Below are 22,939 nucleotides of genomic sequence, written 5' to 3' on the forward strand. Positions count from 1 at the left end.
TAACCGTTTAGAGTCTTACGAATGGATATCCGTTAGTTTATAAATTTACCACGAGACGTCGTAAATTGATAAATTTGCGAAAAAGTTGGCGTAAAATAATACAATTTATATCTCGTTTATAAATTTCCTAGGAAACTTGCCGATTTTGTTATATTCCGGTGACATATACATTTACATTCAAATTAAAATTCGAATGATTCCTATCTTAATGTGTAATTTGAGGGGCTTAACATTGGCTTTTAAAGCGGTATAAAACGTGTGTAGCATATTCAAGTGACCCTTGGTCTAGTGATGTGGGTTCCGTAATTGTCTGTCACTCGGAACGATCCAAATCGATAATTGCTGTCTGATGGCCGCGCTCTCGTGGGGGCGGGGGTTAATTATTTGTTTGGAATTGGAGAATTTAATTAATTGTTCAACAGAATAGGAAAATGCATTCCATCTCATACAATACAGAAAATGCATCACCTTTTAAGTAGGAAGAAAGGGATGGTAGAAACGTTTTTGAAACTAACGTAAACCTTTAATGTTAAGTGATTTTACCGAAACAACTTCTTTTCAAAGTAGTAGAGTCTTGAAGGTTTCGTTCTCTTGTCTTCAAGGCTAAGATTAACTTTGAATCGTTGTGCCAGCGGAGTAACTCAATATTTTATAAACATTAATTAATGTTTTAACCATGAATTAAATAATAATTTTCAGTCTATTCGGGGTCATTTTGGGGTGCAAAAGTGCAGATTTTCGTATAACCTAAATAGTAAAGTAAACATAATATTGAATTATTCAGCAATTTTTTTCTTTTTGAGCTCTCGGGAGTCTTAAAAGCTTAATGGATTTGGTATGGGACGCGTCTCTCGGGGCCCTGATGACACTTCGTCACTGTCACTACACTTTCACCAAAAAATATTTAGGGAACATTTTAAGGCTAAGCAGGTAAGCTTGCGACATACTTTAAAAAAATCGATGACAATAACCGTCGTCGCCGTCGTCGAATTTACGTCGAAGTTTTTCTCAAGGGTGGGTATAACGGTAATGTTTCCTTCTTGTTTTTAGATCATTTACAACTATTGATGAAATATAACTTCGGATGAAAAGACGCTCTTTTTTCTTCATTACATAAAGAAAAATACCATTTTTATTTAATATAATACGTACATTGTAGTTCAACTAAGTCTCAGGGGTGTAAAAGTATATTATTTTTGTTCTCCGCCTTCGGTGGGTTGTGAAAACACGATCAAAGGTTAAAGACGTGTGTTGGAGACTAAATCTGGTAAAAGTTGCATTTCAGTGTTTTCGCAATTTTCTTGTAAGCCGCGGAAGAAGCATTTTTAACAAATGTAAACGTCAGTAGGATTTCGATATCCTCTTTCTTTTATTTATATAATAAATAATATTCATCATAATAAAAAAAGTAACAACAGTGGCGCTACAACCATTTTAGGTCTGGGCCTCAGATTTCTGTATCTGTTTCATATTAATTTGTCAATCTAATAGGCAAGTAGGTGATTAGTCTCCTTGGTCTGACACAAGCCGTCGACTTTTTGGGTGTAAGGCAAGTCGGTTTCCTCATGATGTTCTCCTTCACCGTACCAGCGAATGTTTAATGCGCACATAGAAATAACTTACATTGGTGCACAGACGGTAATCGAACCTACTACCTCAGGGATGAGTGCTCTTCTGCGTTTACCATAATATTATTTATTATATCAATAAGGATTAAATCCCAATGGGAAGACTCTGAGTGTTTCCAAATAACTTATCAGTATCGGTGGAACACTCAACATAATTAAACGATTAGCTTCCCCCAGCCTACCCTTGTTTACTTTCAAAAATATCTTATGAAAGTGAATTATAGCATAATTTTTAAACGGTTCTTGCCCGATTTCATTATTAACATAAGGAAAAATATTCATGGTACAACACCCAATTATAAAAATAATGTTTAGAAAAACAAAAACCGGAGGTGAACTTTATTTGTTGGCATCGAAAAATTTCAACTGAAGTAATTATTCCGCCGTTCCACAACTGAGCGTTTTTCAAGGCAGTTATTGCCGCTCACCACCACTATGTGGAACCAGCTGCCCACTGAAGTATTTCAAACCAATTCGACTTCGAGAAAAGAGCGTAACAACTCTTAAAGGGCCGGCAACGCACTCGCGAGCCCTCTGACAGTGAGAGTGTTCATAGACGTCGATATCACTTAACATTAGGTGAGCCTCCTGCCCGTTTGTAATGTTTTATATAAATAAATTGTTACGAAATTGTTACATTCACCCTTTTAAATCTTAGGAAATTCTATCGAAATTATTGAACCGAAATTAAATTCCGTCACACCTCATAACTTGGTTAGGTATTGTCAAGGGAGCAAGAGCAAGGTCATTAATCATAGACTCCCTTTGCCAATATCGACTATAATTGTTCCACTCTGACTGATGTCTCAAGGCGACCGTGTTATACAATTATTACTTACTCGACTACGAATAACGTACACGGTCGTATTCATATATACGAATATTTAAAGTTTGCTTTCATGGTTAAACGCGCTCATTTCAAAAGCTGGTTTGATTTGAAGAATTATTTTGTGCTGTATATATATATAATCCATTAATCGAGGAAAGCTATAGGCTATCCTGAAGATAAGAGTAAAATGATTAGGGTAAAAGCGCGGGGCAGAGCTATAAATCCCTAATAGTAAAACTAATTACATATATTTTTAAAAATAACTTATATCACGTAAGTTACTCATATACACCAAACTTCGTATAATCATAAATTCGTATATTGGTATATATTTTAATTTTGAAGCTTTAATATTAATAAACTTTAGGTAAGTAAAAGTGTATGCTAGACTCTAATCTATTTAAATTAATGTTTAAGATGTCTTCACCTGTTTCGTGTTTGAATAAGACGCAACAAAAAGGTTATCTTTGCAAAATGTATAATAAAGTATGATTATAGAATCACCTTCATCATCCTTTTATATTCTATCATCTATTTTATAAAACTTACCGTAAAATAAATAAATTCGCTACTAAGAACTGTTAATATAATTAACGTTTGTAGAGTGAGAAATAATCTAAAAGAACTTTTCCTCGTAAAAAACTTAAGAAAGAAATATTTTTAAAAAGATCATGTAAAAATATAATTACGTACAAGGTATCCCCAGAGTTCCCTAATTGTCCGCCTGCGGTATGTAAATATTACAATCGAGATCTATTCTTTTTGTGCTTAAGTTAACCTTTTGTGACAAGTATTCTTCTTGTGCTTTTTAAATGGGAATAAGTATTATGGAAATTGTCTTTGATTGACATAACCTTTACACATTTAAAGAAAAAACTTTTTAACCGGATTAAAGTTATGTATTATTATAAATTTACAACTATTTAACATAATTTATCCTTATTATAAAGCACGCGAAACGTCAAAATTATTTAAATTATGGAAATTATTTATTAATTTTATAGCACTTATAAAATAACACCAGCACCATCCATCCATCTTTTAGTCGATACCAACTCCGGGGAAATAAATACAGATAATGGAACTTTTACTACAGCTGTGATACTTTTTGACATCAAACACCTTTTGTCTTCAGTCACCGTGACCACGCACGCTGTAAAGCACGCGAAACGTCGGTTAAATTGAAAATTATGTTAAATAATTGTAAATTTATAATAATACATAACTTTAATCCGGTTAAAAAGTTTTTTCTTTAAACACCAGCAAAAATGTATTTTTAACACACATGAGTTGTCTGAAAATAACTTCACATTAACCTGATAACAAAAATACATTTTAAATTTATAAAGGTCTACGCCTTTATATACTTAACACTTTATAAAGGGTTATATTTGGGACGATTAAATAAAAATTCATACAATTTTAAAAATAAAAAAGTTTGACCCATTTTATTCCTCCTTAATCATAAAAACTTAAACAGTCTAATGCATTCTATTAAGTATTGTTTCGTCTCTTTCTGTCAAATAACGTTTACCCTGTGATGAAACGAAATAGAGATTTTTTTATGAATAAAGGGGTATGACTTAAACAAATACTACTATAAAGCCTAAAAAGAGGTAAGTGTCTAATAAAAATCTTTGTTTTCTTAAAGTTATTCTAAAATCGAGATTTTAATATTATTTCAGATAATGTTAGGAAATAAAGAACAAACGAGGCGTATTCTATTCCACATGAATGTTGTTTTGTATAACGATGTGTCATTACTGCGACAGCCAACAGATACGAAACATAAAATATTAAAAAAAATATGCCTTTACATATTTTATTGTTCATACAAAAGCTTTTGGAGAGTAAGAATCCAATAGCATACTATTTAACTTGATGCATATGTGCCCCAAGTACACACGATTTGAGATTGATAATGTATTCAATAAAAAAAAAATCAGTGGCGCTACAACCTCTTTAGGTATTGGCCTCAGATTTCTGAATCTGTTTCATGATCATTTTTTAAATCTAATAGGCAAGTAGGTGATCAGCCTCCAGTGCCTGACATACGCCCTCGACTTTTGGCTTCCCCACGATGTTTTTCTTCACCGTTCGAGCAAATGTTAAATGCGCACATAGAAAGAAAGTCCATTGGTGCACAGCCGGGGATCGAACCTACGACCTCAGATATGAGAGTCGCATGCTGAAGCGACTAGGCCAACACTGCTCATCAATATATTCAATGATATAATTTAATATTCATAGTGTTATTATATGTGCCCACGTGTCTTAGCACTATTTGTGTTAAAAATCTTAATTAACCGTAATCATAAAAGCGCTTTAAGATTATTCGTGTGAGTATTTTAGCGTTTATTAAGACAAATACATTATAGCGCTGAAAATATATATTTAGTAATCGTTATAATACTACTAATCATCTAAAGGTTAAATAGCACAGCCAATTTTAGAATTTTTTTTAGATTTTCCACTTAGGATAAACTTTAATTTTAATGATATTTACACGGAATTGAAGCCACAACTACATACTAAGACGATTTTCATGTATATTAAGTGCTTTTTAGGGTACATATGTTCCCTACAATTTATATCGTTTAAGATAACCTAAAACCTGGAAATGAAAAAATAGATGGACTGCGTGTAAGAAATGGTGTGTCTGAGGGACATTAATTAAGGATGTGACGAGTGACAGAGATAAATGGTACATAATATTGTGCTTGAAATAAAGTGAATGGTTTTATGAGATTGGAGAAAGCAAAATATTTTAATTTGGTATCAAAATCGCCGCATGTATGCGGGTAGTAGCAGTTTCTCGATTTTCAGGATATTTTTGGCAAAGGTTTTCAAAATGTAGGCCTTTTGTCGTGTTATTGTTGGCAATACCTGTCATGTACAGCCGGGGTTGAATTATTTATTTTATTTACAGAAATCTATTAAAGCGTATTGAGCAAAATAATATATATTATGGGTATTACAATTCGCGTGCATATTTTGTATTTGTAAACTTAGTGCAACCGTCTTTATGGTGGTTACGCATATGGTGTTTTATGAAAAGGTTTTGGATACGGTTTCCGGATAAATCTTTTCATTACCCTTTAGAAAGAGACACAGAAAGACAGCAAATTTAGTAGTGAATTCGGAACATGATTGTTTTGTTTTTATCTGTCAAGTGCACTTTACTATAATAGATACAGCGGCTTGGAAAAGTATTTGTAGAGCTAATACTTTTTTGAGTCCGTCCGTTTGCACTCTCTAGACTAATGATACGTACAGAATCATATTTACTAAAGTATTTTAGGTTCAATAAAATATTTTGAGCAAAATAAACGTATATAATAGTTATGGTTACTTGTATAAGTAACACATACTAAAGGAGTTATCACATCTTTCACTACAAAACCCTTGGTTTAACTCCGACATACACTCCAACATTATTCACGATAAAAGGCTTCGCAAGTAAATCCACTGATTAATATTCTTGTTCTAATATCTCACAATTATACCCTGGTTTAATGTTATCAATTATGTTCTGAACAAATATTCAGTATTAATCCAATAAGATTAAGAGTGCTAATTATATTTTTAACGTAGTCAATAATTTTGAATTCAATTGATTTTGTCAAATAATTGTTATAAGTTAACCCAATACCTGCGATATCTTTTTTTAAACTCACGTTAATAAAATAAATTAAATTGTTTGAAAGTACTACTACAGTTAACTCCAAAAATATTTATTTAACCTTAAAGAGAACAGCGCTTTTCGCTTAGAAAGACTCGAATAGTTTCTATTCCTGTTAGATATAGGTCAGCCAATGATAGCTTAATGTATTATGTGAACTATTTCGGCATAGCCAGTCAAGCTGAAACCATTAGTCAGAATGAATTTAACTGACGGCAGGATTATTCTAAACTGGTCGTGCAAATAGCAACGAATTTAACTGCAATTATGCTAATGAGGCTTCGGTGGGCAAGTCGACACTATTTCGTTTAATGCAATCTGAACATGGATTTATTACGAGAGAATTTGAAATAGCCTTCCAAATTGTGTAAATCTAATTCATTTATTGAATGAAACTGTAAATTATAATATAACTGACAGGATAAAATAACGTCATGGCATTTATGCGTATATTTGTATTCTAATTTTACATATTACTCACGGGCAAAAGCTAGTTAATTTTTAAAGACATGTAAAATATTTTTTATTATTATTAAACTCTTTACCTCGGATAATAACAAAAAAGTTTCTTCAGAAGAAAAACATATCCAAAGTCAAACTGAAATAAGTTATCAAAAGTTGTTCTCTTAGGGACATTTGCAGCACGTGCGCTCTACATCTTACCGACAAATATCGGTTGCTACGATATATTGTAGCCTCTACGACATTTGCTACGAATACTATAGCAGTGTTTAATATTAAAGGGTGTATGTATGAAATTCTTGGATATCAAACAAAATTGCGTAATTATTGTAATCAGCTTAATACTAGGTACTTTGATGTATATTCCTGTCTACTGTTTGTGTCTTTATTTAAAATCTTCGTAGAGTTTTAAAACATTTTTACTATCATTTATGTCCTCTAAAGCAGCTAATAAGAATGATAAGCTCACAAAATACTTTGTAAACATAGAATTTTAGTGCACAAACAACGAAAGACTGGAGCGACCGAGCAATGAATGCATAACGAGCTGCTGACTTATTTTATTGTGACATCTCAATTTGTACTCGAATCCATGCGATTTTATTATTTTCTGGTTTTTGAATATAAGACAAAAATTTAGCTTTCTGATTCTTACCTATTCATTTTCAAATAAAGAGAACATTTGATATATTTATTGATCGAGTATTATTTAATCTTACTAGTTACTGGTTGCTTCTGTGTATAAAAATATCGTGGAATAGATTCTCAAGCTATACCTATGTCTATTTTGGTATGATATTTCATTCAGATTTAAACTTTTTGTGAAATATTTACGAATTTACAAATGTGTATAATTAGTTATTTTATTTAAATAATATCGAAGAAGAAAGAAAGTAGTTAGAAAAATGAGTAGTAGAGAGAGTAGAGACTAGAATGAAAAAGATAGTAACGTAAAATAAACAAAATATATTTAGTTTTCCTCTTTATTATACGTTGATAAGTCAACATCATATCGAGTCATCATATCTTCGTACCTAACAGAGACACAATTCGTTCTCAGGTTAAACGGGATTATTTTGAAAAAAATTCAAATATTTAATGTAAAGGTGGAGCTCAATGTTAAATGTTTTAACAGATGTGCTGGCTCGCGAGGTACATGTTTAAGAAAAACGCAAACACTTGACACGAACAAGATAATCCAGTTTTTTAATAAACTTCCATCTTGTTGAATTAAAATTAACGAGAGGAAGCGGAAGGAAGCGCTGTAATCTCGCGCCACTTTGCTAAATACACTTTCATATTTTTTAATTTTTAATATAAATAACACTCGGGATTTTAAATAAGCAAACAGTTAATGGTCATAAATTTGTTTAAGTTAATATTTTCGAAGTTATAAGGACTGTAATTTTTATAAAAAATTATGAATATTATATTTTTACGTCTGTTTAATTTAGACTTTTTATTAAATTAATGAAAGTAATCTTGCAGTGTCTATCCATTTATATAAGTTAAAAAAAAGGGTGCGTGTAATAAGTACGCGCGTAAGAAGTTATACTTCTTTGGCATTATTAAAAATAGTTTTTGTTTGCATGCAAATAATTAATTACAATTAAATAATCAAAGACTAGAAAAGGAGTATAGTCAATAAGTTCAGTTTACATTTGAAAAATTAAATAAATAAATATTTATTATTATTCTCTTACATTAAGTGTAACATAAATTCTATTATTATTCGAATGTTGTTTTTAAATTATGTCGTATGCCGTAGCATCTACCGTGGGCAACTTCAGTCTGTTAATTACGTGTCACGGAGCGCGCGCATCGTAAAATTTCACTCTCATCAATTTTTCATAACGCGCCTAAAGAAGTATAACTTCAAAAACTTTTTTCTGACACTATATAATTTAATGCACGTAGCATAAAAAAGTGACAAGTTTGGTTGTGATAAAATATACTGTTGTAAGAAAGGGCATTGGACAACACTTCAGGCGTTTCTCAAATCACTGCTAACCGAGTGAATAAGTTTTCAGGCTAAACAATTATTATGTTATCATCCTTCTCCAATCTAACTACTACATAGATCTTTCAAATGACATTTGATTTAAATATTTAAAGTATAGTAAATAAGGCTTCGTTCGTAGATATCGACACAAGCCTGGCAGGATGCCAAAAGTATTTGGCACACCGCCAGCCCCCAATACAACATATCTAAGAGTCTGCTATCAACGCCCTGTTCCGTCTTTACTCCATCGTCTACCAAATTGAGGTTGCGGTCTTAAACATCTCTGATACTTCATACTTGTCTTTAAAATGTATTGCTGAAAGAATCAATTTTCATACTTGAAATTCTATGAAATTTGGTCTTTTTATATCTCATCGAGTTACTATCACTTAATATACGATCTCAATAAATAACAATAAAAGTGAGGCATAGTTTATCACCCCCAAATAAAATATCAGAATGTTTTTCGTTTAAAAAAAACCAGTAACCACCTTATAGGTCTGGGCCTCACATTTCTGATCCTTTGTTTATTTTTAAAGGCAAGTAGGTGCTCAGCATTCTGTGCTTGACACACCGTCAAGATTTTGAGTCTAAGTAATGTCGGTTTCCTCACGATATTTCCTTCACCATATAAGCGAGTGTTAGATGAGCAAATAGACAGAAAGTCCATTAGTGCGCTGCAATTAGGAGAGGAGGAGAGAGGATTGATACGACCTGAAGGATGAGAGTCGCATGCTGAAACAACTAAGCCCAAGCCGCTTCTTTTTTGCTTACATGATCATAAACACAACTTAATAATTACATAATCTAACTTCTGAAAATGTAACTCAATATTAAATTAATATAAGATATTTGAGCGCAAATCTCTCATCTGTGTCAGATTAACTCTTTAAACATGAGAAACGATCGCATAATATTACACTCGGCATGACCCACTTTGCAAAACTCGGCACACCAACTCAGCAGACTCAATTTTTGATATAAAATTATTTGGATATTCCTTAAAGATTTGCCTCATTTATCTTTACTTTATTTAAGAGTGATTGAACCTAAAAAACCGTTATCACTGTGATAAAAGGCAGTTTTTTTACTGTACTTCTTATATACTCGTATAAAATTCTCATGTCACAATGTTAGTTACCATACTCCTCCGAAACGGCTTAACCGATTTTTATCAAATTTTATATGCATATTCAGTAGGTCTTAGAATCGGCTACTATCTATTTTTCATACCCCTAAGTGATAAGCGTTGTCCACCCCTAACATTTTATTTTTATTTTTTAGACAAAACGTTCTGTTTTAATTTTTTTATGATACAGCATACAAAAATACATACAACTCTTAATTTTTACCTCTCTACGATCAACCCCTATTTCTTATTTTAGAAGTTAGTTATTTTTATTGAACTAAAAAAATGTTTCCTAGAAATTATATACATAGCAAAACAACGTTTGCTGGGTCAGCTAGTATATATATAATATACACTATCCAAGAGTTTTTTGTCACAATATATATATTTGTTAAAGTAACTGGACCAAACGAGACAGTCTCTGACCCAGTATTCAGCTCTATCTGCCGAGATTGATTTTATCTTGTTATTAATGGTAGCGTACTGAGAATCATTCTTCATTGGCGTCGATTTACATTGTTATTTTCAGAAAATTCTAGCAAGACATTAAATATACTACATACATAATTTATTATATATGATTTCGATATGGAAAATATTAAATTGCTTTCTTTTGGCACAGTAACTTAGAGATTATTGAAATTATACTAAACTGTTTCTATATTAACCATATCATAAAATATTTCCACATTTTTTTATAAAGTTTTCTATATTCTCCATAGGTAAAATACTTGTGTACACTTTTTAATATTCAGTTTAAAAAGGTAATAAGACGACGCTAGCTCGCAAACGACCGCCTTATATTACGTGCAACGTAATTGCCTCATGACTAGGTTATTTAAATTATTTTTATTCTTAGTCGAAGTGAAGTGAAGTTTGTCTCAAGTGACCAAAAGAATGGAGGGAAAACGCAACTTGTAGACCGCTGACAGCTTTTTCTTTTCACAAGAGTACATAAATTATTATTTTCTCGACATTCAATACCAAGATTGGCTTCAACTGGCCTCGAGCCAGCCTCGATCGATTTTACTTGCAACTTATTATGTCACTAAGTTCACGCTGTGTTAAGTATATTTTCTTACAACGTTCGATCATATTGAAACATGTGATGCCTGTATACCCTTTTAATACCATTAAATATTATCGATAGTTTTGTGTCGCCGAAATAGAAGGAATGAATTATTTTATTTGATGTGCGATGTGCGATGTGCGATGTGTGTTTGTTTAATGATAATAATATTACCTGATAAATTTTAATACGTGCAAGTTTCTGTAGTTGTCTATATTATTGAAGTGAAACTTCTTTATCGGGGTTGGAAAAAAATTTAGTGTAACATTTTTCCGTTACGCGCCATGTTGCTTTTTAAAGTCAAACTTCTTTATCGGTGTTGGAATGAAAGTTCTTTATCGACGTATGGGAGAACTTTAGTAGCAAATCGTCACGTTTTTCGGTTACGCGCCATCTTTTTCTTGTCCCTACCACGGTTGATCCGAAGAGATTCGAAGCCATTAATAACAAAAATATATAATAACGATAACAATGATAGTAATAATTCTATTACAATTAATGAAATTCTGTAATAATCTTAGTTGTAATAAGGTAAAATGAAATAATTGTATTTGTATTCATGTCTATGATAATAAAAGCCTTTTGTTAAACTTTATCTAATTTAACTTTATTTAACCAATTTCTGTAAAGTTGCATATTTTTTCGAAAAATAAGGTCATAAAGAGGTTACACATCCGACGTGTGTACACTAGTACACGCACAATTTTTTTTTAAAATTACAATAGTACCTCAGGGACATTTTGCTTGGACATGCATCAAGACAACCTTTCTTATTTACGCGCCATATTCAAGTTAAACAAATCTAGTCATAGTTATATCAAAGCAAATAAAAACTAGACTCTCCTTGTTTATGAAGGTGAATAAACTGAATATTTATATTCATGAATGTTTCGCCACTATAGCTTTCTTATTCATTGTAAATAAACGTAGCTAAATTCAAATAATTAAGGCTTATAGTATGCTTATAATACCATACATACCATTAAGCCTGTGAAGTGCCCAGGAGACTTCTGTGCTTCTGGAAGGAGCTAGGCTGGCAAAATTAGCCAGGACTCGTACGCACAACGGACCAATTACGAGTCTAATTGCGGAGAAAGGAGTCCTACTACCCTAACCCTAACCATACATACCAATCTTTAAAGTTGAAAATTTTTTGGGGAAGTCTGTGCCGAATATATTATTACCAACTAATTATAATAATCCAATGACGTTACAACCCTATGTGGTTTCTTGACCTCACTTTCAATTATTGATCGTTTTCTTTTATAGACAAGTACCTGATCATCCCTCATGTCGTCGAGTAATAATCCAAGTCATGCCGCTTTCTTCACAATACTTACCGTTATCGGTTGAGCAACTGCTAATTGCCCACATAGAGAGAGAAAACCACTAGACAACTATATATTGCTTACTGAAAACTATACCATTATTATTTAAGGACAAAAAGAGGTAGGATAAAGTTTATGTAAAAGTAAAAACAAATAACACAGTCTATTTCTTTGGAACGACGCAAAAAGCTGTCGTTAGTCAGTTTTTAGTTTTCTCGTATAAGCTCAGACTCGTATTAAAACTTTGTGGAACAGCGTTTTTATATTTTTACTACAAAAATTCCAATTCTTAAATATTTTCTAAGTTAGTTTTGTTGCCGAGAGCTTTTCAGCGGGTTCCTTTATTTTATGACGTGTAAGGATTTTAATGATGTTGGTCCAGTATTTGCTGTAGCATTTTAATTAGGAAATAATCAATTGTCATAAGGCTCTTTACTCTTTTAAAGGAAAGTGATAACAAATAATATTTAAATAAGAAATGTCGATATTATTGGAAGAAACTTGCTATACATAGGTACTTCTATAAATTATCTACCTACTTCTAAGATATTTTGCACCTGTTTGTTTGATAACTAAATATTATTAAGCTTTAGCATTAACATAAGCTCTTCTAGTCTGAATATAAGCAATAATCCTAGTTCAGACCGAGAAATGTTCATTATGTAGTATTTAGTACAAGTATACATTATTGTACAGTAACTTAAATAGGATCTTTGAATGCCACACATCAAAGCGTACTTAAAGGCACTTTTGCATATTTTAAATTTTGTCTACTTAATTTTCAATAGTCCTCAAAACTCGTTGCCTGAATCCCGTTATACTTTATCACTTCAATAATATAATTTTCAAATATCATCAATATATAATCAGTCTGGACAAGCAGTTACATGTATGAATGTGAAATAAAGAGCAAAGTTTATGTCCAATATAATACTGGTTAGAGTAGTAAGTTTAGACCTCGTAAGCTCTCAAACTTTTTCATTACCCGCTTGTACCCGTCTGCGGCTTAAACTGACAGCTTTATTTATGTCATAACTGATATACTCTAAAGTAAAATGTAGACGAAGCATGTATTACACCGAGTGTTTACTCTGCATATGATAGATAAATAATAATTATGGACTTTACCACTTTGATCTAAATTTTTAAATTTAAGCTATTACAAGCTTTACAGCTGTCATCAACAAACATACAATTAACAATATTAAATATGCATTAGCAAAACCAAGACAGCAAATCATTATTTTTAAACTGTTTACTGCTTTTATATATCGCTGCCTTTCATTCTTAATTATTTTTATTTTAAGAGACCAGTTACAGGTATTTAAGGTATAATATTTGAAAATTCTATGATTTTTACCGACACTGGATAAACAAGATAAATATGTTTAAAGTTAAAGCGTAGAATGTACTTTCCCAATTTCTTACGCCTTAATTTATCTTATGGCAATCAGCATAAACTATCCTTTGTTTCTTTCTGTATTATAATAGTTATTCAATCTTTTGTGCTGAATGCTGAATTTAATGAATTAGGGACAATAACGGCCTTTTAATTTCAGTATTCTTATTCTTATTATTCAGCCACGTAGTAAAAAAGCGATCAAAGAACATTCATATTTATTATATTACATTGATTTGTATATGAGCACCTGAGTGAAACACCAGTCAGACTAAGATCATTTTGATTTATAGAAAAGTATTAATAAGCCTACGTGCCTGATACGTCGTCGAACTTTGTGTCTTGGTTAATGATTTTTCTTCACCGTACAAAGATATGTAAGTAGACACGCCTAAAAATAAATTTACGCATAGCTAGTTGTCGAACGCACCGCACCTTAGGAATGAGAATTCGTCCGTAGTTTGGAGATTCCAGATCTATCTTTAGCGAAGGCCATAAAAATTATCAATAAAAAACTCAGTAATGTTTTAACCCCATTATGGTGTAACGTTTGTGTCTCAGACGATTATTCAATGCTCTTGAATTAAATGTTATCATAACGTGTGTGTTATAACGTTAAGAGTCATTAACATAGCCACTAGTGTAATCTCATGTATATTGTGTGAATTAGCGTATTAGCGAGTTATGCGTTCAATTGTCTAAATCTGCAGCCGAACGTTATTGCATTGATATGTATAATACAATTCAATTGTGATCGCCGATATTCCACTATTATGTCCAATTAGCTATCGGAATATTATCCGTTATAATTTTTCACGCAAATATTTCGGATGTTTTGTGTATTGTTCATTCATCTAATTTGTTTTGTTTAATACGAAGAAGTATAATTTTTTAATTAACTCTTGAGTACAGTTGTCTTCTGTGTACCTTCTATTTATGTAAGACAAAATTTATAAATCTTCAGGAACAGTATCCTCAGTACTATAGGTGACTGTACTCGGCCGCAAATTGTGAAGCAAATTGGGACAAAAGTGTAAATTTGCGTAGGCTGCCCTGCGATTCTGTAACTCACTTTTCGAACTCACACAGCGGTTTTCACATCGGTGGTCGCTCTCAAATCAGTCGTGAAGCAGTCTTTTTATGATTTAGCATTCTAATAAACAATAAACTACAAGCTCCCACCTTTTCAGAATGCCAAATCATAAAATGACTGCTTCACGACGAAAAGTGAGTTACAGAATCGGAGGGTTGTTTACTTACGTTTTTTCTTTATATTTTTGAAGTTACTAAAATTAGTACTAAATTGTACTTAATAACTGAAATTGATTTTTGTTATCTCATTCAGTCAGTATATTAAAAACATCACATAAAGCATAAATCACTTTGAGGTTGTTTGTTCAACATCCAATCGGATATCATAATAATACGGAGCACTTTTCTTTGTTTGGTTCAATATTCAGACTTCTGTTCTCACAAGCTTAAAACAGTTATAGTAAGGTAACACTGTTTAGAAAAGTTCTAACGTAAATTAGACATATGTTAATAAGACAAATCTTAGCAAATTTATTCGCGCAAATATTTTTTTTTATTAAGTATTCTATAAATCAATATTAGAGGATTGCGAAAAATTAAACATAAAAGGCTTCTGTTTCCTCGAATGTATTAAAAATGTAATAAAACGCGACACAATACGCAGGATGTTGGGACGGGCCGAGGGATTACTCCCTTTTAATATCTAAGCAAAAACCTTTTTATTATTCCTTTGATTATCATAAAAACTGAAATAAAGATTTTATGTCACATATGTAATTATGATTTTAGCAACCTTAATCCCTTGCCTATTTTTAAATAACAATCAAACCCAAAAACAGTTTCAAGAACTATCGAATCTTGTTTTATATATGGGAATGATTAAGTTCATTTTTTTGTAAGCTTTTGTATCCTTTATAATAATGCTTTTGCTGCTAAGATGGCCATGGCATTGTAGTGTCAAGAACGTTTGTTGATGCTGGTTTTTCCGCGACGTTTGCTAATTGCGCAGAAGAAATTTCAATTGGTGTGTAGCAGTGATTCGAACGTACGACCTCAAGGATGAGGGTCGCTCTAAGCCAACAAAAAGGCTTTTTATTTTTGGCATAAACAATAATTTCAAATATAGGTCAATGTTTTTCAATATTGTTTCATAGACAATGGTAATTATTGGTTAACCGAAGTTGCGAACAATTCATTACAAACAACGCTGCTGCGGACATTACGAGCTGACTAATAACAACTCTACACCAAACAAGTTTAAAACAAACCTTGTTAACGAAAGCTTTAGACCACAACTTGAAAACACGTTTGAAATCCTAGTTTTCTGTCATAAAGATAAAACTAAATGTGAAATGATAGATTTATGAACCCGCTATGCGTTGCGATGGCATGTGAAGTAATATATTGTTATAAATGGATGTATATCCAATTTCTAACAGAATTTTCAACGGCATTTGAATGCCTGGCGTTTTTGAACAGTATCTATGAAAAATAAAACGTTTTGGTAAGAATATGGGTGCAAAGGAATAAATTATAGTTTGAAACGATTTCAAATTAATTATAAAATTTCAAATAAAACCCAAACTAAAGGAAATAATGATTTATTTCGATTTAGATTATTATTATAACTATTCAGTCGTTGTTTTATACTTTACCATACCTTCATTTTATATCACGAATTAGTATTGATTACTAAGTAAATATGATAGAAAAGAAAAAATATAATTATTGTATTTAAGCAGCTTATGTAACGATCTTAAACAATATAAAAAGAAGTTTCCTCTTTTTTTCAGGTACGGAGCGATACAGTCAGCTTTATTCAGTGACCTACAAAAGAAATACAGGTACAGCTTATCTACTTTTCAACCAAAGATTTTTTTATGATGAATCTATAACATTCATGATTCATGATTGTACTATAAACCCTATATATTCTTTAATCGAAAATAGTTTAATACTTTAAATTAAAATTAAAATTCATGCTTTCATACATAAAGACAATTTGAAACATGTAATATAAGAAAACTACCTACGAGTAAAAAGTCATTAATTATACATAACAGTACTTACCCGAAACCCAAGCTGTGACTAGTACATAATTTACAAATTATTATTTACTCAATATAATACACCCTAATGCGTCATTGGGTTTTTACCTTCGATATAGTTATAGCTCCCTCTGACAGTAATTAGTTACTTTTCCATAAACAAAAGAACTACCATAAATAGTAGAAAAGCAAGTTTGTTTATGACACATAAAATATATTTGTGAGCGCGGTCAATGACGGGGCAGGCTGGCGCCGAGCCAAGGTGTATCGATTGTTTCTGTCCCAACAATATCTGTACTACAACTGACTCACTCCAAATTGTGTGAAATATTTGTAGGCTTTATCCGCAGATTACGTAATATAAAAGTATTATTTTAAAATGAGCTTCTTGACTATTTAAATAAGAGAAAGATGTTTTCCCTTCCTAATGTTTCTTTCTGCGTCTTTGTGAAAACTTTTGTCCAAAAATTCTTTTTACGAACATAAAAATATTTTACTTGTATTCATCATTTTATTATCTTTATGTTAAACGTTATTCTAAATACAATTTCATATTTCAATTTAAAAAAAATCCGCTGCGACCGCGTACGTAGCTATCTGTATGAAAGCGACCAGCTCAAAACTGCCGAACGGATTTAAGAAGATTTCACCAATGTTTTTATTATTATTATGTGTAAAGATATGTAAATAAGTATTATGAATGGTGGTAAAATAATGTTTAGTTTCTAGTATTTATTAGCACATTATCAAGATTTTCGTATATATTTTAACTATAAAGGAATTGTGACATCTCGCCTCAATGCCATCTGAATATGAATGGCCTAGTTACAAGATAGTTGCGTTTGTTTATGCTAATGTCTCTCTACAGTAAATCGATGAAGGTGTTAAGGCTTTGTAAGGTTCACTGTGGGTTTCAGACTGTATTCAAGAGCTTATAGAGCTTATGTAAGTAACGAGAAATTGTAGCCCTTACTTTGTATAGGGCGTGTTGCTCACACAATATTTTTACTTATATTTTAATTATTTTACTGTATTACCAAAATTTTGCTGGGAAAATAACGAATGTGGAGAAGTATACATAAATAAATAAAAAAAGATAATATAACCTTTTAAACAACTGCAATATCTTAGCATTTAATACTATCTCTGATTTCTGCCAAGCTGCTGTATTTAATCAATTGCAATTCTTTCTTTAACTGTTTTGAAAACTGCTATAAACTTTTAATCATCTAAACTTGGTATTGGCATTTCTACAAAAATTAAACCATATAATGGTTTGTGTATGTCATTTTCAGAAATAATTTCTTGAACGTATAAAATGTGTGCTCGATTTGCTAATAAATCGTCGAGTGCAGTTAATTTGTAAGGTTGACACGTGCAACGGAAGCGCTACCGATATAGGATAAGAAATAATTTGTTCCTGAAATTCTCAGTTATAAAGTGAAGGTTTCGTGCGCAGCAGATTAATTTAATGATAGTTTAAATTTAACAAATAATTATATAACATAATAAGGGGACATTTAAGAAATATTTTTAAATGAATCTTTTTTACTAATGTAACTGATTGTTTTAGATAAATCCCCTAATATAAAGACCTCGTATCAGTTATGATGATGAGATGTGTTCGCGTTCCACGCCATAAATATTTAAGGTTACTTGAAGTGATATTCTGATAAAACATCTTCCTTACATAAAATATAATTCATGCAATAGAGGCGTTTATTTGTATTGATTCAAAATGAAAGAAGATAGACATGGAACAAACAATGTAAATTAATATATGGCGCGCCGCTCCGTCGCCGTCGGAAAATGCCAGTACCATAGTAGTTAGGAAAGAAAATGTTTGTCTCATAATGATTTTTATAAAGCTCTCTAATCTTTCAATGAAATAACTTTATTTGTGTATAGAGTAGTGAAACACACTAGCTTATACTATATGCAGGATCAGACTTCCGCACCTTTCAAAGTTTAAACGTATAATAACTTCCTCATATTACACGCAAACTAAGCAGTATTTTAATAAAATAAATTTGCTATTAATATACACAAATCTTTTCTCAGTAACAGTTACTAATAAATAAATAAACGAGGATAATGTCGTTTTTTACAACAGTTATTTGTTTGCACGGGATACGTAATTAAGGTATTTTGTTTAGTAATATAAATTTTATATTGGCTAACCTTTCTTTCAGCTACATCATTGGACATTTATTTAATCTTTCTATAATTGGGAATCATTATATTTCTTCATTTTAAAACTAAAATTTTGCAAACAAAAATAGCTACGTATTATATAATGTCAATAAATATATAATAATAGATATCACCATCCTATCAGATGAACACTTCAACGAGTTTTCATTTTGAAAAAAAATCGAGTTGAAATCTTTGCTTACAAGAGTTGGTACGAATATAATTTCGTATTAAGTCGACAGGTGGAAGAGAAATATTGAAACGGTTCAAGCTTCGCTTATCAAAGGCGAAAGAATTTTTTTTAGATTGGTAAATATTCTTCATATATGTGATATAAGCTCTCATTAAAGCATACAGGTTATTTTGTAGACGTCTATATAATAAGCATTTGTATAATAATACAATGGCAATGGAAAATATTTTGCGTAAAGTAATATTAATTTTTTATGAAAAATTTTGGTAGTATTTTATACTGTACTTGACACCTGAACTTATGTATTTCTGGTACAGGAAGTATCAAATGGAATAAAGTCTTTTAACGAAATGTTACATAGTTTTTGAAATGGAAAAATGTAAATAAGATTTAACAGAAAGATACTGATCGAAACCTTATAAGGGCTTTTCTGGGTATATTATTAGTACAATATCATCACAGAGGGTAAAACGCCATATTTACGTATGATACATGCAAACAAAATACTCATAATAAAGTAAAGATGTGAAAGTCGAGATCAGCGGTACTCGGAAATGTGTATCGTATATATTCAAATGAAATTCTTACTTACATTTTATAAATTCAGTTTTGCAAACTCTTATAAAACATTTTTACGTTCAACATGGCTACGTTGTTGTTGTTCTGTCGTCTTCATTTTTTCACTTAATTATTCAAATTTCATCCACGGAATTTGCTATTTCGTATCATATTCCTTTACGTAAATTAGAAACCGGTTGACAGGTTTTTACGTATAACGAAACAAAATATAAGTAATAGTAATAAATAATAACCATGCCGTTTAATTCTACGACAAGTCACGCCTACGCTACGAGATTGCTACGTTTCTGCTACAACTCATAGAATAGCCGTTATCCTTATTCATAAACGCAGTAAGGCTTAAATTAGGTGAGGAATATTATTGTTTCATTTATTTATGTTCAAATTGACACTTGACTAAGTATAAAACATTCATTTGTGCCATGGATTAGGGGCGTACCAGTTTTACGTAAATTTAATGGAACTATGAAGTATTCGAACCTTTGTCTTCATTCTTTATAACACAACCCTGTACAAGCCAATTATACTTAATGAAAAATTATTTAAATAGTTCGTGTGTAATAACGTTAGTTATTATCCAGGCGATCTGACATCAAAGCAGGCTCCGATGCAGCATTACCACGTTTAATCCACTCTCCTGTAATTGGTCTAATCGCTACCCGATAATTGCTTTCTATCGATCAATGCGTTCAATTATTTATACTTAACATGCATTATTATCCACACAACTACGTTCTTACCTGTTGGTTCACGAAGGGTCAGTAAATAATTTATGACTAGTTTCATTAATGTAATTTAGTAGCGCAATAATTATGTAAGTACCAATCAAGCTTTGTACTTGATGTATCATTTAATCAAAAATATATTTGCGGCAAAAATGACGATATTCGTTTAAAGACTTCTTTCCAAACAAAAAGTGAATAATGAAATTTACTTTTTGAATTATTTTAGTGTAAATGCATAAATACCAATGGGTCTCTAGAATATGTAATTAAAACAATGTTCGAACCTGCAATTTATTACTATCGTTAAAGCAAATAAACTGCTTTTAATATAGTACCCAGCAATTAACATAGAGGGTAAATACGTTTTTAGAATAATTGCTAGAGGAAAGCTCTAATACATTTGTGTAGAAATAAATTGCTACGTGTTCTTTTCCCTAACTGCCAGAGAGGTAGTTGACCTTCAACCGAAGCTTTTTACTTAACTTGAACTTTAATGAGACGAATTTATATCTTTGTAGGACTAAATTATTGCTATACAGTGTCAAAAATAACCACAAATTTCAAAACGAAAACTTTCAAATTTTAAACAGTCTTAATTATGTATAACTTGTTGGAGGCTACATAAATATACAAAAGATTTACATATATTCAGATCTGAAATTGTAATTTTGATATTACAAAATAAGAAAGTTTTATCTTACATATAACTTCTAGCTATTAAATTATTTTAAGTTTCTGCCCCTTAGTGGTAGATAGCGTATAAAAGTTTTAGCTATGTAGCGAGTGCCCGTGACCACATCGTGTAATCAGCCGAGTCTCATTACTGTGAAGCAAGTAATTGGGCACATTTGTATGCGAATGTCTCACGGATTCACAGACACGGGCTTGGGGACTGGAGCTTTATTTAATGTTTATTCAGCTGAATGTATGTGTAGATTACGGTTGTACGAATGTAATGGCAAATTTCTAATGTACGTCTATTATAATATCAGACTATCAAACAGTTTTAGAATGGTAACAGGACTTTGTATGTGCAGACACACTTCAAGAACATTTCGTTACGTTGTATTTTGTTTAATTAACAATTGTAATAAATTGCCTAGAAGTTATCGGCTATTCGTCTATAAGTACGATAATACAGTATATAATGTAACATACTGTTTGCGTTGCGTCATGTTGAGGCATTCTTCTTAGCTGGGATGTTCTTAAAAATTGGTGAATGGTGATTTGATTTACATTTTGTGGATTGATTGCCTAAAAGTTGCGATCCCACTAATAGCCCTATGCTTAACTTAGTTATCTGATGACCAGGTATTCACTGTGTAGTGTGTCTCAGTCGCTAGGGGTCGAGTCATGTGTTTATGTATCTACCTCTCATAAGAGCCTATAGACTAAGATTCACATTAAATATATATTTTATGTACTATCATTTTACTAAAAAAAAAAAAATTAACTAATAGTACTTATAAACTATGTAGTCACCTTAGTGTTGCCATATACTATGAGTGATTGGTTTATGAATTTCTATTAATTAGAGCCGAATTTTTTATAACATCCAATTACTTTACTAAATCTTATCAATTTAAAACTAAAACACTGTATTGGTCGACGACGAAACTATATTCTCATAAAAGTAATTTTAAAGTTGAAATTGGTAAAATTCTGTTAGGTAATATAAAATGTGAGTTATTAAATTGTAGGAAGGAATCCCTAACGAGCGTCTCCTTTGAACCGCGGAACATCGCAAAAAGCTATCGAAGTATTCAGAAAATATTAAAATTCTGTCGCAAAAGCTCTGAATATTGAAAGTGACTTGTTGATAGCATTTAAAGTATTTCTAGTATTCCTTTGATCCTAATAAATAGGTAAAAATCTTATAACGATTATTAGGTTTTACATTTATTTCTTTCAAACATAGTGTCTTATATAATAATTGGTACAATTCGTTTTGAATGCCTTTAAACGTGTATTTGTTTCTGGAGGTACAAAGTGTTGATCACTTAATTGCTTGATAAAAAAACATATTGGTTGTTTGTAAAGTAGGTTTACGATCGAGATGTTTACGTGATAATGTCTTATTGGTGATATAAGTTTTTGGGAAGTAAGGAATTAATGAAGATAACAATTTTTTCAAATTTTAAATTACATCTATCGTTTTATTCACACTTTTGATGATAAATTTCGGGTGTAAAATGACAAGTTTACTTATTCGACTATGATATACATTTTTCTTCATACATTCACGCAATGACTGGCAGCGCTCGAGATGAGACGGGAGATCGGTCCGTCTCTCTCTCGTTATACCTGCGATCGCGCTCGTGAGGTTTTGGTGTGACACAAGTTTCTGAACATGTCACCCGACTAAAACGATTTTAAAGACGTTATCACGTCAATAAAAAGTGGAATAAAAGAAGGTGCATTGTGTCTACCCTACCCTACTCACTAGATTTTAGACTAATCTCTACTTTGATCCAACAAATTTTTATACTCAGTGATTATGTGATGTGATGCAGCGATAATTCTGACATAGGTCTACACTAAAATATTTCATAAAACGTTAATTTGATTTTTAATTTACTTTGTATGAAACTACACATAACATTTTGGTTAAATAACATAGAAAACTTAAATTGAATACCTC

At 31.4% G+C, this 22,939-nt stretch overlaps 1 protein-coding gene across 3 annotated transcripts in view; it reads left to right on the forward strand.

Annotated features, from left to right (window-relative positions):
- Window positions 1-22,939, forward strand: part of LOC125063134 (complexin) — a 134,038-nt gene that overhangs the window by 18,369 nt on the left and 92,730 nt on the right. For 2 of the 3 annotated variants that reach the window (XM_047669369.1, XM_047669370.1), the window contains one exon: window positions 16,354-16,404. The exons of the other annotated variant lie outside the window; for it this stretch is intronic. The gene's annotated coding sequence lies outside the window, so the exon portion shown is untranslated. The remainder of the gene's footprint in view (window positions 1-16,353; window positions 16,405-22,939) is intronic. 3 annotated transcript variants of the gene reach the window in all.

Source organism: Pieris napi, chromosome 3 (assembly GCF_905475465.1).
Source record: "Pieris napi chromosome 3, ilPieNapi1.2, whole genome shotgun sequence".
Classification (NCBI taxonomy): domain Eukaryota; kingdom Metazoa; phylum Arthropoda; class Insecta; order Lepidoptera; family Pieridae; genus Pieris; species Pieris napi.